This window comes from Oncorhynchus tshawytscha, linkage group LG13 (genome assembly GCF_018296145.1).
Source record: "Oncorhynchus tshawytscha isolate Ot180627B linkage group LG13, Otsh_v2.0, whole genome shotgun sequence".
In the NCBI taxonomy this organism is placed as follows: Eukaryota; Metazoa; Chordata; class Actinopteri; order Salmoniformes; family Salmonidae; genus Oncorhynchus; species Oncorhynchus tshawytscha.
Window position 1 is genome coordinate 1,256,119 of NC_056441.1, and position 12,384 is coordinate 1,268,502.

Here is a 12,384-nt window from a genome sequence, read left to right on the forward strand (position 1 = left end):
ATCTATAGCATTTCTTAAAATGATTCAGTTCCTTTGGCTTTGATGCCTCATGATTGAGTATTGCTCTGTTCAAGTAGACTGTGATTTTGCTGTGATCTGATAGGGGCGTCAGTGGACTGACTGTGAACGCTCTGAGAGACTCTGGGTTGAGGTAAGTGATAAAGTAGTCTACAGTACTACTGCCAAGAGATGAGCTATAGGTGTACCTACCATAGGAGTCCCCTCGAAGCCTACCATTGACTATGTACATACCCAGCGTGCGACAGAGCTGCAGGAGTTGTGACCTGTTTTTGTTGTCATAGTTGTGCCTATGGGGGCATATGGGGGAGGGAATGCTGTCACCTCCAGGCAGGTGTTTGTCCCCCTGTGTGCTGAGGGTGTCAGGTTCTTGTCCGGTTCTGGCATTTAGGTCGCCACAGACTAGTACATGTCCCTGGGCCTGGAAATGATTGATTTACCCCTCCAGGATGGAGAAGCGGTCTTCATTAAAATATGGGGATTCTAGTGGGGGGATATAGGTAGCACACAGGAGGACATTTTACTCTGTTGAGTTCATTTCCTTTTGAATTTCTAGCCAAATGTAAAATGTTCCTGTTTTGATTAATTTAATGGAGTGAGTTAGGTCTGCTCTATACCAAATTAGCATACCCCCTGAGACCCTTCCCTGTTTCACACCTGGTAGTTTGGTGGATGGGACTAGCAGCTCTCTGTAATCTAGAGGACAACCAGTGGGTACATCTCCTCTATACCACCCACCTGGTAGTGTGGTGGATGGGACTACCAGCTCTCTGTAATCTAGAGGACAACCAGTGGGTCCATCTCCTCTATACCACCCACCTGGTAGTGTGGTGGATGGGACTACCAGCTCTCTGTAACCTAGAGGGCAACCAGTGGGTCCATCTCCTCTATACCACCCACCTGGTAGTTTGGTGAATGAGACTGCCAGTTCTCTGTAACCTAGAGGACAACCAGTGGGTCCATCTCCTCTATATCACCCACCTGGTAGTATGGTGGATGGGACTACCAGCTCTCTGTAACCCAGAGGTCCGTCTCCTCTATACCACCCACCTAGTAGTATGGTGGATGGGACTACCAGCTCTCTGTAACCTAGAGGGAAACCAGTGAGATGCTGAATCTCCACTCTCAATACCATGTTCTAGAGCCAGCAGACTCAACCTCATCTCAGGTTTTCTTCCACTCAACTCAGACACCAACCCCACCTCACCTGTCAGGTGTTCTCCTCTAGAGCCAGCAGACATCCATCACCTGTCAGGTGTTCTCCTCTAAAGCCAGCAGACACCAACCCCTACCTCACCTGTCAGGTGTTCTCCACTAGAGCCAGCAGACATCAACATCACCTGTCAGGTGTTCTCCTCTAAAGCCAGCAGACACCAACCCCTACCTCACCTGTCAGGTGTTCTCCTCTAGAGCCAGCAGACATCAACATCACCTGTCAGGTGTCAGGTGTTCTCCTCTAAAGCCAGCAGACACCAACCCCTACCTCACCTGTCAGGTGTTCTCCTCTAGAGCCCAGCAGACATCACACCTCACCTGTCAGGTGTTCTCCTCTAGAGCCAGCAGACATCAACACCACCTGTCAGGTGTTCTCCTCTAGAGCCAGCAGACACCAACCTCACCTGTCAGGTGTTCTCCTCTAGAGCCAGCAGACATCAACATCAACCTCACCTGTCAGGTGTTCTCCTCTAGAGCCAGCAGACACCAACCCCTACCTCACCTGTCAGGTGTTCTCCTCTAGAGCCAGCAGACATCAACATCAACTCACCTGTCAGGTGTTCTCCTCTAGAGCCAGCAGACACCAACCTGTCAGGTGTTCTCCCTCAACACCTGTCAGGTGTTCTCCTCTAGAGCCAGCAGACATCAAGCCAGCAGACATCAACCTGTCAGGTGTTCTCCTCTAGAGCCAGCAGACATCAACCTCACCTGTCAGGTGTTCTCCTCTAGAGCCAGCAGACATCAACACCTCACCTGTCAGGTGTTCTCCTCTAGAGCCAGCAGACACCAACCCCTACCTCACCTGTCAGGTGTTCTCCTCTAGAGCCAGCAGACACCAACCTCACCTGTCAGGTGTTCTCCTCTAGAGCCAGGAGACATCAACACCAACCTCACCTGTCAGATGTTCTCCTCTAGAGTCAGCAGACACCAACCCCTACCTCACCTGTCAGGTGTTCTCCTCTAGAGCCAGCAGACACCAACACCAACCTCACCTGTCAGGTGTTCTCCTCTAGAGCCAGCAGACATCAACCTCACCTGTCAGGTGTTCTCCTCTAAAGCCAGCAGACACCAACCCCTACCTCACCTGTCAGGTGTTCTCCTCTAGAGCCAGCAGACATCAACATCACCTGTCAGGTGTTCTCCTCTAGAGCCAGCAGACATCAACCTCACCTGTCAGGTGTTCTCCTCTAGAGCCAGCAGACATCAACACCACCTGTCAGGTGTTCTCCTCTAGAGCCAGCAGACACCAACCCCTACCTCACCTGTCAGGTGTTCTCCTCTAGAGCCAGCAGACACCAACACCAACCTCACCTGTCAGGTGTTCTCCTCTAGAGCCAGCAGACATCAACACCAACCTCACCTCCCAGGTGTTCTCCTCTAGAGCCAGCAGACACCAACCCCTACCTCACCTGTCAGGTATTCTCCTCTAGAGCCAGCAGACACCAACCTCACCTGTCAGGTGTTATCCTCTAGAGCCAGGAGACATCAACCTCACCTGTCAGGTGTTCTCCTCTAGAGCCAGCAGACATCAACACCTACCTCACCTGTCAGGTGTTCTCCTCTAGAGTCAGCAGACACCAACCCCTACCTCACCTGTCAGGTGTTCTCCTCTAGAGCCAGCAGACATCAACCTCACCTGTCAGGTGTTCTCCTCTAGAGCCAGCAGACATCAACACCTACCTCACCTGTCAGGTGTTCTCCTCTAGAGTCAGCAGACACCAACCCCTACCTCACCTGTCAGGTGTTCTCCTCTAGAGTCAGCAGACACCAACACCAACCTCACCTGTCAGGTGTTCTCCTCTACAGCCAGCAGAAATCAATACCAACCTCACCTCCCAGGTGTTCTCCTCTAGAGCCAGCAGACACCAACCCCTACCTCACCTGTCAGGTATTCTCCTCTAGAGCCAGCAGACACCAACCTCACCTGTCAGGTGTTATCCTCTAGAGCCAGGAGACATCAACCTCACCTGTCAGGTGTTCAACTCTAGAGCCAGCAGACATCAACACCAACTTCACCTGTCAGGTGTTCTCCTCTAGAGCCATCAGACATCAACCTCACCTGTCAGGTGTTCTCCTCTAGAGCCAGGAGACATCAACACCAACCTCACCTGTCAGGTGTTCTCCTCTAGAGCCAGCAGACATCAACACCAACCTCACCTGTCAGGTGTTATCCTCTAGAGCCAGCAGACACCAACCTCACCTGTCAGGTGTTCTCCTCTAGAGTCAGCAGACACCAACACCAACCTCACCTGTCAGGTGTTCTCCTCTACAGCCAGCAGACATCAACATCAACCTCACCTGTCAGGTGTTCTCCTCTAGAGCCAGGAGACATCAACACCTACCTCACCTGTCAGGTGTTCTCCTCTAGAGTCAGCAGACACCAACCCCTACCTCACCTGTCAGGTGTTCTCCTCTAGAGTCAGCAGACATCAACCTCACCTGTCAGGTGTTCTCCTATTGAGCCAGCAGACATCAAACTCACCTGTCAGGTGTTCTCCTCTAGAGGCAGCACACATCAACACCAACTTCACCTGTCAGGTGTTCTCCTCTAGAGCCAGCAGGCATCAACACCAACCTCACCTGTCTTATGTTCTCCTCCAGAGCCAACAGACATCAACACCAACCTCACCTACCATGTGTTCTCCTCTAGTGCCAGCAGACACCAACCCCTACCTCACCTGTCAGGTGTTATCCTCTAGAGCCAGCAGACATCAACCTCACCTGTCAGGTGTTCTCCTCTAGAGCCAGCAGACATCAACACCAACCTCACCTGTCAGGTGTTCTCCTCTAGAGCCAGCAGACATCAACCTCACCTGTCAGGTGTTCTCCTCTAGAGCCAGGAGACATCAACACCAACATCACCTGTCAGGTGTTCTCCTCTAGAGCCAGAAGACATCAACCTCACCTGTCAGGTGTTCTCCTCTAGAGCCAGCAGACACCAACCCCTACCTCACCTGTCAGGTGTTCTCCTCTAGAGCCAGCAGACATCAACCCCACCTCCCCTGTCACCTAGAGTCACCTGTCAGGTGTTCTCCTCTAGAGCCAGCAGAAACGAACCTCACCTGTCAGGTGTTCTCCTCTAGAGCCACCAGCCATCAACCTCACCTGTCAAGTGTTCTCCTCTAGTGCCAGCAGACATCAACACCTACCTCACCTGTCAGGTGTTCTCCTCTACAGCCAGCAGACACCAACCCCTACATCACCTGTCAGGTGTTATCCTCTAGAGCCAGCATACATCAAACTCACCTGTCAGGTGTTCTCCTCTAGAGCCAGCAGGCATCAACACCAACCTCACCTGTCTTATGTTCTCCTCCAGAGCCAACAGACATCAACACCAACCTCACCTGTCAGGTGTTCTCCTCTAGAGCCACCAGACATCAACCCCCTCACCTGTCAGGTGTTCTCCTCTAGAGCCAGCAGACATCAACACCAACCTCACCTGTCAGGTGTTCTCCTCTAGAGCCAGCAGACATCAACACCAACCTCACCTGTCAGGTGTTATCCTCTAGAGCCAGCAGACACCAACCTCACCTGTCAGGTGTTCTCCTCTAGAGCCAGCAGACACCAACCTCACCTGTCAGGTGTTCTCCTCTAGAGCCAGCAGACATCAACACCAATCTCACCTGTCAGGTGTTATCCTCTAGAGCCAGCAGACATCAACACCTACCTCACCTGTCAGGTGTTCTCCTCTAGAGTCAGCAGACACCAACCCCTACCTCACCTGTCAGGTGTTCTCCTCTAGAGTCAGCAGACATCAACCTCACCTGTCAGGTGTTCTCCTATTGAGCCAGCAGATATCAAACTCACCTGTCAGGTGTTCTCCTCTAGAGGCAGCACACATCAACACCAACTTCACCTGTCAGGTGTTCTCCTCTAGAGCCAGCAGGCATCAACACCAACCTCACCTGTCTTATGTTCTCCTCCAGAGCCAGCAGACATCAACACCAACCTCACATCCCAGGTGTTCTCCTCTAGAGCCAGCAGACACCAACCCCTACGTCACCTGTCAGGTGTTCTCCTCTAGAGCCAGCAGACATCAACCTCACCTGTCAGGTGTTCTCCTCTAGAGCCAGCAGACATCAACCCCTACCTCACCTGTCAGGTGTTCTCCTCTAGAGTCAGCAGACACCAACCCCTACCTCACCTGTCAGGTGTTCTCCTCTAGAGCCAGCAGACACCAACCTCACCTGTCAGGTGTTCTCCTCTAGAGCCAGCAGTCAAACTCACCTGTCAGGTGTTCTACTCTAGAGGCAGCAGACATACACCAACCTCACCTGTCAGGTGTTCTCCTCCAGAGCCAGCAGACATCAACACCAACCTCACCTGTCAGGTGTTCTCCATCTAGTCAGCCTAGAGCCAGCAGACATCAACCTCACCTGTCAGGTGTTCTCCTCTAGAGCCAGCAGACATCAACACCTACCTCACCTGTCAGGTGTTCTCCTCTAGAGCCAGCAGACATCAACCTCACATGTCAGGTGTTCTCCTCTAGAGCCAGCAGACATCAACCTCATCTGTCAGGTGTTCTCCTCTAGAGCCAGGAGACATCAACACCAACCTCACCTGTCAGGTGTTCTCCTCTAGAGCCAGCAGACACCAACCTCACCTGTCAGGTGTTCTCCTCTAGAGCCAGGAGACATCAACACCAACCTCACCTGTCAGGTGTTCTCCTCTAGAGCCAGCAGACATCAACCTCACCTGTCAGGTGTTCTCCTCTAGAGCCATCAGACATCAACTTCACCTGTCAGGTGTTCTCCTCTAGAGCCAGGAGACATCAACACCAACCTCACCTGTCAGGTGTTCTCATCTAGAGCCAGCAGACATCAACACCAACCTCACCTGTCAGGTGTTATCCTCTAGAGCCAGCAGACACCAACCTCACCTGTCAGGTGTTCTCCTCTAGAGTCAGCAGACACCAACACCAACCTCACCTGTCAGGTGTTCTCCTCTACAGCCAGCAGACATCAACATCAACCTCACCTGTCAGGTGTTCTCCTCTAGAGCCAGGAGACATCAACACCTACCTCACCTGTCAGGTGTTCTCCTCTAGAGTCAGCAGACATCAACCCCTACCTCACCTGTCAGGTGTTCTCCTCTACAGCCAGCAGACACCAACCCCTACATCACCTGTCAGGTGTTATCCTCTAGAGCCAGCATACATCAAACTCACCTGTCAGGTGTTCTCCTCTAGAGCCAGCAGGCATCAACACCAACCTCACCTGTCTTATGTTCTCCTCCAGAGCCAGCAGACATCAACACCAACCTCACATCCCAGGTGTTCTCCTCTAGAGCCAGCAGACACCAACCCCTACGTCACCTGTCAGGTGTTCTCTTCTAGAGCCAGCAGACATCAACCTCACCTGTCAGGTGTTCTCCTCTAGAGCCAGGAGACATCAACACCAACATCACCTGTCAGGTGTTCTCCTCTAGAGCCAGCAGACATCAACCTCACCTGTCAGGTGTTCTCCTCTAGAGCCAGCAGACATCAACCTCACATGTCAGGTGTTCTCCTCTAGAGCCAGCAGACATCAACCTCATCTGTCAGGTGTTCTCCTCTGGAGCCAGGAGATATCAACACCAACCTCACCTGTCAGGTGTTCTCCTCTAGAGCCAGCAGACACCAACCTCACCTGTCAGGTGTTATCCTCTAGAGCCAGCAGACATCAACACCAACTTCACCTGTCAGGTGTTCTCCTCTAGAGCCAGCAGACATCAACCTCACCTGTCAGGTGTTCTCCTCTAGAGCCAGCAGACATCAACCTCACCTGTCAGGTGTTCTCCTCTAGAGCCAGGAGACACCAACACCAACATCACCTGTCAGGTGTTCTCCTCTAGAGCCAGCAGACATCAACACCAACCTCACCTGTCAGGTGTACTCCTCTAGAGCCAGCAGACATCAACACCAACCTCACCTGTCAGGTGTTATACTCTAGAGCCAGCAGACACCAACCTCACCTGTCAGGTGTTCTCCTCTAGAGCCAGGAGACATCAACACCAACCTCACCTGTCAGGTGTTCTCCTCTAGAGCCAGCAGACATCAACACCAACCTCACCTGTCAGGTGTTATCCTCTAGAGCCAGCAGACACCAACCTCACCTGTCAGGTGTTCTCCTCTAGAGCCAGCAGACATCAACACCAATCTCACCTGTCAGGTGTTATCCTCTAGAGCCAGCAGACACCAACCTCACCTGTCAGGTGTTCTCCTCTAGAGTCAGCAGACACCAACACCAACCTCACCTGTCAGGTGTTCTCCTCTACAGCCAGGAGACATCAACACCTACCTCACCTGTCAGGTGTTCTCCTCTAGAGTCAGCAGACACCAACCCCTACCTCACCTGTCAGGTGTTCTCCTCTAGAGTCAGCAGACATCAACCTCACCTGTCATATTGAGCCAGCAGACACCAACCTCACCTGTCAGGTGTTATCCTCTAGAGCCAGCAGACACCAACCTCACCTGTCAGGTGTTCTCCTCTAGAGCCAGCAGACATCAACACCTACCTCACCTGTCAGGTGTTCTCCTCTAGAGCCAGCAGACATCAACCTCACCTGTCAGGTGTTCTCCTCTAGAGCCAGCAGACACCAACCTCACCTGTCAGGTGTTATCCTCTAGAGCCAGCAGACATCAACCTCACCTGTCAGGTGTTCTCCTCTAGAGCCAGCAGACATCAACCTCACCTGTCAGGTGTTCTCCTCTAGAGCCAGGAGACATCAACACCAACCTCACCTGTCAGGTGTTCTCCTCTAGAGCCAGCAGACATCAACACCAACCTCACCTGTCAGGTGTTCTCCTCTAGAGCCAGCAGACATCAACACCAACCTCACCTGTCAGGTGTTATACTCTAGAGCCAGCAGACACCAACCTCACCTGTCAGGTGTTCTCCTCTAGAGCCAGAAGACATCAACACCAATCTCACCTGTCAGGTGTTCTCCTCTAGAGCCAGCAGACATCAACACCAACCTCACCTGTCAGGTGTTATACTCTAGAGCCAGCAGACACCAACCTCACCTGTCAGGTGTTCTCCTCTAGAGCCAGCAGACATCAACACCAATCTCACCTGTCAGGTGTTATCCTCTAGAGCCAGCAGACACCAACCTCACCTGTCAGGTGTTCTCCTCTAGAGTCAGCAGACACCAACACCAACCTCACCTGTCAGGTGTTCTCCTCTACAGCCAGGAGACATCACACACCTACCTCACCTGTCAGGTGTTCTCCTCTAGAGTCAGCAGACATCAACCCCTACCTCACCTGTCAGGTGTTCTCCTCTAGAGTCAGCAGACATCAACCTCACCTGTCAGGTGTTCTCCTAGAGCCAGCAGACATCAACCTCACCTGTCAGGTGTTATCCTCTAGAGCCAGCAGACACCAACCTCACCTGTCAGGTGTTATCCTCTAGAGCCAGCAGACATCAACACCTACCTCACCTGTCAGGTGTTCTCCTCTAGAGCCAGCAGACATCAACCTCACCTGTCAGGTGTTCTCCTCTAGAGCCAGCAGACACCAACCTCACCTGTCAGGTGTTATCCTCTAGAGCCAGCAGACATCAACCTCACCTGTCAGGTGTTCTCCTCTAGAGCCAGCAGACATCAACCTCACCTGTCAGGTGTTCTCCTCTAGAGCCAGGAGACACCAACACCAACATCACCTGTCAGGTGTTCTCCTCTAGAGCCAGCAGACATCAACAACAACCTCACCTGTCAGGTGTACTCCTCTAGAGCCAGCAGACATCAACACCAACCTCACCTGTCAGGTGTTATACTCTAGAGCCAGCAGACACCAACCTCACCTGTCAGGTGTTCTCCTCTAGAGCCAGCAGACATCAACACCAACCTCACCTGTCAGGTGTTCTCCTCTAGAGCCAGCAGACATCAACACCAACCTCACCTGTCAGGTGTTATCCTCTAGAGCCAGCAGACACCAACCTCACCTGTCAGGTGTTCTCCTCTAGAGCCAGCAGACATCAACACCAATCTCACCTGTCAGGTGTTATCCTCTAGAGCCAGCAGACACCAACCTCACCTGTCAGGTGTTCTCCTCTAGAGCCAGCAGACATCAACACCAACCTCACCTGTCAGGTGTTCTCCTCTAGAGCCAGGAGACATCAACACCTACCTCACCTGTCAGGTGTTCTCCTCTAGAGTCAGCAGACACCAACCCCTACCTCACCTGTCAGGTGTTCTCCTCTAGAGTCAGCAGACATCAACCTCACCTGTCAGGTGTTCTCCTATTGAGCCAGCAGACACCAACCTCACCTGTCAGGTGTTATCCTCTAGAGCCAGCAGACACCAACCTCACCTGTCAGGTGTTATCCTCTAGAGCCAGCAGACATCAACACCTACCTCACCTGTCAGGTGTTCTCCTCTAGAGCCAGCAGACATCAACCTCACCTGTCAGGTGTTCTCCTCTAGAGCCAGCAGACACCAACCTCACCTGTCAGGTGTTATCCTCTAGAGCCAGCAGACATCAACCTCACCTGTCAGGTGTTCTCCTCTAGAGCCAGCAGACATCAACCTCACCTGTCAGGTGTTCTCCTCTAGAGCCAGGAGACACCAACACCAACATCACCTGTCAGGTGTTCTCCTCTAGAGCCAGCAGACATCAACACCAACCTCACCTGTCAGGTGTACTCCTCTAGAGCCAGCAGACATCAACACCAACCTCACCTGTCAGGTGTTATACTCTAGAGCCAGCAGACACCAACCTCACCTGTCAGGTGTTCTCCTCTAGAGCCAGGATACATCAACACCAACCTCACCTGTCAGGTGTTCTCATCTAGAGCCAGCAGACATCAACACCAACCTCACCTGTCAGGTGTTATCCTCTAGAGCCAGCAGACACCAACCTCACCTGTCAGGTGTTCTCCTCTAGAGTCAGCAGACACCAACACCAACCTCACCTGTCAGGTGTTCTCCTCTACAGCCAGCAGACATCAACATCAACCTCACCTGTCAGGTGTTCTCCTCTAGAGCCAGGAGACATCAACACCTACCTCACCTGTCAGGTGTTCTCCTCTAGAGTCAGCAGACACCAACCCCTACCTCACCTGTCAGGTGTTCTCCTCTAGAGTCAGCAGACATCAACCTCACCTGTCAGGTGTTCTCCTATTGAGCCAGCAGACACCAAACTCACCTGTCAGGTGTTCTCCTCTAGAGGCCAGGCATCAACACCAACCTCACCTGTCTTATGTTCTCCTCCAGAGCCAGCAGACATCAACACCAACCTCACATCCCAGGTGTTCTCCTCTAGAGCCAGCAGACACCAACCCCTACGTCACCTGTCAGGTGTTCTCTTCTAGAGCCAGCAGACATCAACCTCACCTGTCAGGTGTTCTCCTCTAGAGCCAGGAGACATCAACACCAACATCACCTGTCAGGTGTTCTCCTCTAGAGCCAGCAGACATCAACCTCACCTGTCAGGTGTTATCCTCTAGAGCCAGCAGACATCAACCTCACATGTCAGGTGTTCTCCTCTAGAGCCAGCAGACATCAACCTCACCTGTCAGGTGTTCTCCTCTGGAGCCAGGAGATATCAACACCAACCTCACCTGTCAGGTGTTCTCCTCTAGAGCCAGCAGACACCAACCTCACCTGTCAGGTGTTATCCTCTAGAGCCAGCAGACATCAACACCAACTTCACCTGTCAGGTGTTCTCCTCTAGAGCCAGCAGACATCAACCTCACCTGTCAGGTGTTCTCCTCTAGAGCCAGCAGACATCAACCTCACCTGTCAGGTGTTCTCCTCTAGAGCCAGGAGACACCAACACCAACATCACCTGTCAGGTGTTCTCCTCTAGAGCCAGCAGACATCAACACCAACCTCACCTGTCAGGTGTACTCCTCTAGAGCCAGCAGACATCAACACCAACCTCACCTGTCAGGTGTTATACTCTAGAGCCAGCAGACACCAACCTCACCTGTCAGGTGTTCTCCTCTAGAGCCAGGAGACATCAACACCAACCTCACCTGTCAGGTGTTCTCCTCTAGAGTCAGCAGACATCAACACCAACCTCACCTGTCAGGTGTTATACTCTAGAGCCAGCAGACACCAACCTCACCTGTCAGGTGTTCTCCTCTAGAGCCAGAAGACATCAACACCAATCTCACCTGTCAGGTGTTATCCTCTAGAGCCAGCAGACACCAACCTCACCTGTCAGGTGTTCTCCTCTAGAGTCAGCAGACACCAACACCAACCTCACCTGTCAGGTGTTCTCCTCTACAGCCAGGAGACATCAACACCTACCTCACCTGTCAGGTGTTCTCCTCTAGAGTCAGCAGACATCAACCCCTACCTCACCTGTCAGGTGTTCTCCTCTAGAGTCAGCAGACATCAACCTCACCTGTCAGGTGTTCTCCTATTGAGCCAGCAGACACCAACCTCACCTGTCAGGTGTTATCCTCTAGAGCCAGCAGACACCAACCTCACCTGTCAGGTGTTATCCTCTAGAGCCAGCAGACATCAACACCTACCTCACCTGTCAGGTGTTCTCCTCTAGAGCCAGCAGACATCAACCTCACCTGTCAGGTGTTCTCCTCTAGAGCCAGCAGACACCAACCTCACCTGTCAGGTGTTATCCTCTAGAGCCAGCAGACATCAACCTCACCTGTCAGGTGTTCTCCTCTAGAGCCAGCAGACATCAACCTCACCTGTCAGGTGTTCTCCTCTAGAGCCAGGAGACACCAACACCAACATCACCTGTCAGGTGTTCTCCTCTAGAGCCAGCAGACATCAACACCAACCTCACCTGTCAGGTGTACTCCTCTAGAGCCAGCAGACATCAACACCAACCTCACCTGTCAGGTGTTATACTCTAGAGCCAGCAGACACCAACCTCACCTGTCAGGTGTTCTCCTCTAGAGCCAGGAGACACCAACCTCACCTGTCAGGTGTTCTCCTCTAGAGCCAGCAGACATCACACCAACCTCACCTGTCAGGTGTTATACTCTAGAGCCAGCAGACACCAACCTCACCTGTCAGGTGTTCTCCTCTAGAGCCAGCAGACATCAACACCAATCTCACCTGTCAGGTGTTATCCTCTAGAGCCAGCAGACACCAACCTCACCTGTCAGGTGTTCTCCTCTAGAGTCAGCAGACACCAACACCAACCTCACCTGTCAGGTGTTCTCCTCTACAGCCAGGAGACATCAACACCTACCTCAC

The 12,384-nt window shown here is 52.5% G+C and overlaps 1 protein-coding gene across 3 annotated transcripts in view; it reads right to left on the bottom strand.

Moving 5' to 3' along the window:
* Positions 1-12,384, bottom strand: part of LOC112236116 (protein CBFA2T1-like) — a 100,665-nt gene that overhangs the window by 63,799 nt on the left and 24,482 nt on the right. The gene's annotated exons all lie outside the window — the stretch shown is intronic.